Source organism: Portunus trituberculatus, chromosome 17 (assembly GCF_017591435.1).
Source record: "Portunus trituberculatus isolate SZX2019 chromosome 17, ASM1759143v1, whole genome shotgun sequence".
In the NCBI taxonomy this organism is placed as follows: Eukaryota; Metazoa; Arthropoda; class Malacostraca; order Decapoda; family Portunidae; genus Portunus; species Portunus trituberculatus.
In genome coordinates, this window is record NC_059271.1 from 5,319,168 (window position 1) to 5,324,509 (window position 5,342).

General features: G+C 42.1%; 1 non-coding gene across 1 annotated transcript; it reads right to left on the bottom strand.

Annotated features, from left to right (window-relative positions):
* Window positions 1-3,583: 3,583 nt before the first annotated feature.
* On the bottom strand, window positions 3,584-3,657 carry Trnag-ccc. Its single transcript has one exon. It is a non-coding gene; the product is annotated as a tRNA-Gly (tRNA).
* Between the last annotated feature and the right edge of the window lie 1,685 nt (window positions 3,658-5,342).

Sequence of the window (5,342 nt, forward strand, 5' to 3'; positions counted from 1 at the left end):
CCGTCAGCACGTCATCCCTGGAATCCTCCGGTCATTGAGTTGTCCTGTCCTTTACTTTGTGTAATGAAAAAAGGAAAAAAAAAATTTCCCCGCCTCCCTGACTTGTTTCATTAAAGGAAGTTGACTCTTCTTAATTTCTTGCAATGCAGGGCAAAGGTCTTCGTTGATAAAGATTCCTGTAACCTTGAGCTTCCTGGAGTTACGAAGTACCGCCTCACGGTCACCGAACCTCTCGAACCTTGCAACGATTGTTCGAGGTCTCGAAGTAACTGGTCCCGTTCGGTGTGCTCGTTCAAGTTTCATGGATGGTAACTGCAGCTTCTCTTCAAGCAACTTCGAAATTATTTGTGCTGTTTCTTCCCAAGTCTCGCCACCGGGCTGGTCTTGAATCCCGGTAAATCGTAGATTATTACGTCTCTGATAGTCCTCTTGAAAATTTTTTTTTTTTCCAGCTCTTCAATCCGTTCTTTCATGGTGTTAATTGTTGTTTTGTTCTCTGCCTCTGATTTTCTGAGCACTTTTACTTCATTTTGTAGGTCTTTAACTTCAGCTTAGGTGAATTTGAGGCTCTTAACCAAGTTCGTAATAGTTGCTTCTGCTAGCTGTATCCTGGAATTAAGTTGCTCCACCACTATATCCAGTGCAGTCTTGAGGGTTTTTTCCTGGGCGAGTACAGTTGACGTTTCGTGGAACACTTGCAGCCAGGGTCAGGAGCACTGTTGGCCGTGTCCTCTCACTACCACGTCCAAACGATGTGTGTGTGTGTGTGTGTGTGTGTGTGTGTGTAATTCACCACGGTCGTCTGCTGGTCACCCAGCCAGTCTTCCCCATTAAGGAGCGAGCTCAGAGCTCATAGACCGATCTTCGGGTAGAACTGAGACCACAACACACACTCCACACACCGGGGAAGCGAGGCCACAACCCCTCGAGTTACATCCCGTACCTATTTACAAGAAAAGCAAGGGGAAACTTGGGAACCAGCGGCGACCGAAGTCTTGCTAGAGAACAAACTTGGATTACACGGCATACGTACTGTGTCTACAGTTGGAACAAGGGCAAAGTAGTGGCTCAGCACTTTGAAAGTCGCACTCGGCCCACCATCGCTCGTTTCACAAGATACTGCGATAGAGGCCATGGCATGATTAAGAAGATTTACAAGCTCAAAGGAACAAAAATTTTCTTAAAAAAATAAAACAAACTCAAATCTCCAAACTCGGAGAAGCAAAGAGCCAAGGCAAAATAGTGTATTGTCGCAACACGAAACTAATCATCCAGAACAGGTCCAGTGCGCCCATATTAAAGAGATGTCTCTACCTTGACTGTGCCTACGCAGAAAGCTTCAGTCGAGGCGATTTGGACCGGCGTTACTACCTTTCCTGCAAGAGTTGCTCGTGGCTTCGATGGTGACGAGGCTACCGCACGTGGTGGTCCTGGTAGACCTGCTTGTGGCTACGACGGTGGTGGTGCCTCTGCTTGTACCCGAAGGATGACCCAAGATACCAGTCCTGCACCTGCTGCCACTTCTATCCGTGGCGGTAGAGTTGTTGGTAATGGTGACACGACTTGTGGCGGCGTCACTGCATGCTGTGATTGATGCCGGTGCCTGCATGGAACTGCGTCGAGCAGTCTTGGAGCTATTAGCGATAGTGGAGTGAGTGGTCCTGCCATTGAAGTATCTACGGTGGGAGAAGCCCTTTTATGTGATTTTCCAGGATCAAGAGAGAGAGAGAGAGAGAGAGAGAGAGAGAGAGAGAGAGAGAGATGAATAGATCAGAAATAGACAGATTATGGCCAATGAGAAATGGTTAATAACTGATCAATGGGGAGAGGTCACTGAGAAAGAAAGGAGCGGTGGAAGCATCCGTTTTGCCCAAATACTGTGAATCCCCTGAGATGGGGGAGAGAGGGAGTGAGTTATTTATAGAAGTGCACATGGAGGACTGTGCTTGAAAAAAGACATACTATACATGATAAAAAGAAGAAGTAAATGATTGATACAATAACTAAAATTGTAATAGGTACACTGTTTACACGACAGTAACTCATGAAAATTATTGTTTTACATGAACCAGTGTGTTATTATTACTTGTGACACGTTGTTTCCACATCAGTTTACAAACAATACTTTTAAAAGTGGTATTTCTAATCTTCCCTCTTCACCTTGACAGACATAGTGAACACTGTTTAGGAAAGATTGATGTCTTCTAAGTTACTAGATTCTGTGAAACGTGCTGAAATGATGCCATTTTCTCACTTTATAACGCAAGTGACTACACTTATTTCTTTAAGAATAAAAATACACTTGGTGGTGGAGTAGCTACATTTCTTGAAAAACAATCTTATCGGTTTCCTGCTGGACAACATTTCCTTATTATTACCTCGTATTGAACTACTTTCCTTCAGGTAATTCAACGACTCAGCTTCATTATAAGAGTAATTTTTAGATCAATAAACGTTAACTTATTTGATTTTCTTTGGACAATCGAACATATCCCCGACGTTTCAATAAGTAAGAAATTACATTCATTGTTTATGATTGGGAGATTTCAAAATCAATTCTTTTTTTAACTCTACTCTCTTATCACTTTTTTCCAATAATCACTAGACCAACAAGAGTAATAGGGACTTCAGCGCCTCTAGTCGACCACGTCTGGACAAACAACGTTCGCTTTCATTAGGTCAGCGCTGTACTTCCGAGTTTTCAGCATATTTTCTAGGAAAATTAATAATCTAAGTAAACAATCGCCTATAGTTGTAACGTACAGTAGAATATATAATAGCATATCAAAAGAATCTTTTCAGTCACTGCATTGTATAACTGGACAACACGTTTGATAATGACATCAATTAAAAATTTCGACAATTCATATGCTTCATACCTGCCCGAACCTCCATCATCGAACCCGATCTTCTATCTAAAAGAAGAAAATGCGATATGACAAATCATACCAATTACAGACGTGTTTCTTTCTATTCTTCCAACTTTTTAGGAAGCTTTTTTTTAAATTTGTAGCGCAAAAGTTAATTGGATTACATATCCAATTTTTCTATCCAAACAAATAATCCCCCGTGGTTGCTCTACATAACTTTTGTCAGCACATAAACAATACTATTGACAATGAGGGATATTTGTTTTCCGTAACCTGTGAAAAGCATATGATAGCATTTCCCACTCCCTTAGGAAAACGTTCGCAATATTAAATCACGCGTTTTCCTCAAACTTTTATTAACTATTCATCCACAAGGATAAATTTTTGGCCCCTTTTAACTTGTTGAAATTCTATAACATCACTGATCTCCAAACAAAATCTTTTTGTATATAAATCATTATATTTGTGGGTGTGTGTGTGTGTGTGTGTGTGTGTTTCACTGTTTGATCTACTGCAGTCTCTGACGAGACAGCCAGACGTTACCCTACGGAACGAGCTCAGAGCTCATTATTTCCGATCTTCGGATAGGCCTGAGACCAGGCACACACCACACACCGGGACAACAAGGTCACAGCTCCTCGATTTACATCCCGTACCTACTCACTGCTAGGTGAACAGGGGCTACACGTGAAAGGAGACACACCCAAATATCTCCACCCGGCCGGGGAATCGAACCCCGGTCATCTGGCTTGGGAAGCCAGCGCTCCAACCACTGAGCTACCGGGCGTGTGTGTGTGTGTGTGTGTCTACACGCGCGTTTAGCGGATGTGTTTTGATATGCATGTGTATATTTTTATATATGTGTGTACATATTTTGTGTAAGCTCGCATAATTGCGTGCATAATTTTAATTTATGTATTGGATTTATGTATCCAATATCGGCATTTATATGATAATAATAATAATTTTTTTTCAGGTCCATACAAGAGATTTGGATCATAAGACCGAGTCGGTATTGTATAATGTGAAATAAGAAATAATGTTACTATCTATGAAAATAGATAATTCTCTCTCTCTCTCTCTCTCTCTCTCTCTCTCTCTCTCTCTCTCTCTCTCTCTCTCTCTCTCTCTCTCTCTCTCTCTCTCTCCCTTTACCCACCAGCGTTCTTCACAATCTTCTGAATTTGCTACCCTTTAGTTGCACGGTGCCCCCCATGAGTTCTTCCTTGCCTCCAGCTTTATTCTGCTCTCCACCTTACCCTCCCATCCCACACCCTCCTCTTCCTCTTCCGCTTTCCCTAAAGACGCCACTAATGGTCACCATGTGTACCATTCACCGGAGGCTCGAATTTTCCAACGCCATTTGTGGTGGGAGTGAAGGGAGAGGGCGAGGCGCGGAGCTGAAGCGAGGAGGCGAACATTCGAAGAGGTGCAAGGGAAGGATAAAGCTAAGAAATGGGAGAACGTGAGTGAAAAGGTGAGATGAAGAAAAAGGAAAGGAGGGTGTGGAACCAGACGTATAAAAGTAGAGTTTGTGGCATTCAGTTGAGATTTATGAATGGTTCAAGAGGTGTTTGTGGGAGGCAAGGGAGAGGGTAGGAGGAGGAGGAGGAGGAGGAAGATGAAGGTAGTGGTGATGTATTAGAGTTGTGGCGGGGCTGCGGAAGATGGATGACGTGATGAAATGCGATAGATGGGATGGGGAAAAATAAGAGGAATAGAGTGCAGTAGGGTTGGGTTTGTAAATGAAGATGAGGGAAGCAGGAGAACCCATGTATGAAGGCGGAGAGAAAGAGAGAGAGAGAGAGAGAGGGAGGGCTCGGGGTGTTTGGCGAGATGTACTGACCTGAGGAATTGTATTTCTAAGATAAAGAAGAATAAAAAAAAAAAAAAACTAAAATGGTAAAAAAAAAAAAAGATAAGGACAGAGGAAAATATGAGAAAGAGGAAGAAAAGAGTAAGAGCAGCAGGAGGAAGTGTAAAAAATGCACTGGTTGCTGATAAGTATTGGTGATAACGTAAGAAGATACCCAGTTCTCTCTCTCTCTCTCTCTCTCTCTCTCTCTCTCTATTGAAACACTCAATATACGAAATATCACTGAGCACATGACAAACCATTCCAACATTCATAGAAGATGTAACATATGCTGATTCAAATATTTTCTTCGAGGGAGAGTGATTTCATATAAAGCCACATACGATGAATGGAGGTGTACACATGTTTAATAAGACTCTAATACTGTACTTCTGATATGACATTTCTACGCTTCTATCCCTCCCATTTTAACCAATAATGATCCCTTTAACAGATCTGTTGCACTAACTCGACGGCCTTGTCACTGGGCAAGTAAATAAGGAGAAAAAACTGAGTGTACCAGTCCACAAATCTCTATAAAATTTCCATAATGAAGTAAACTTATAACCTTACTATTCTGTTTCCCTCTCCTTTACAATCCCATTCTTCTCTTGCCG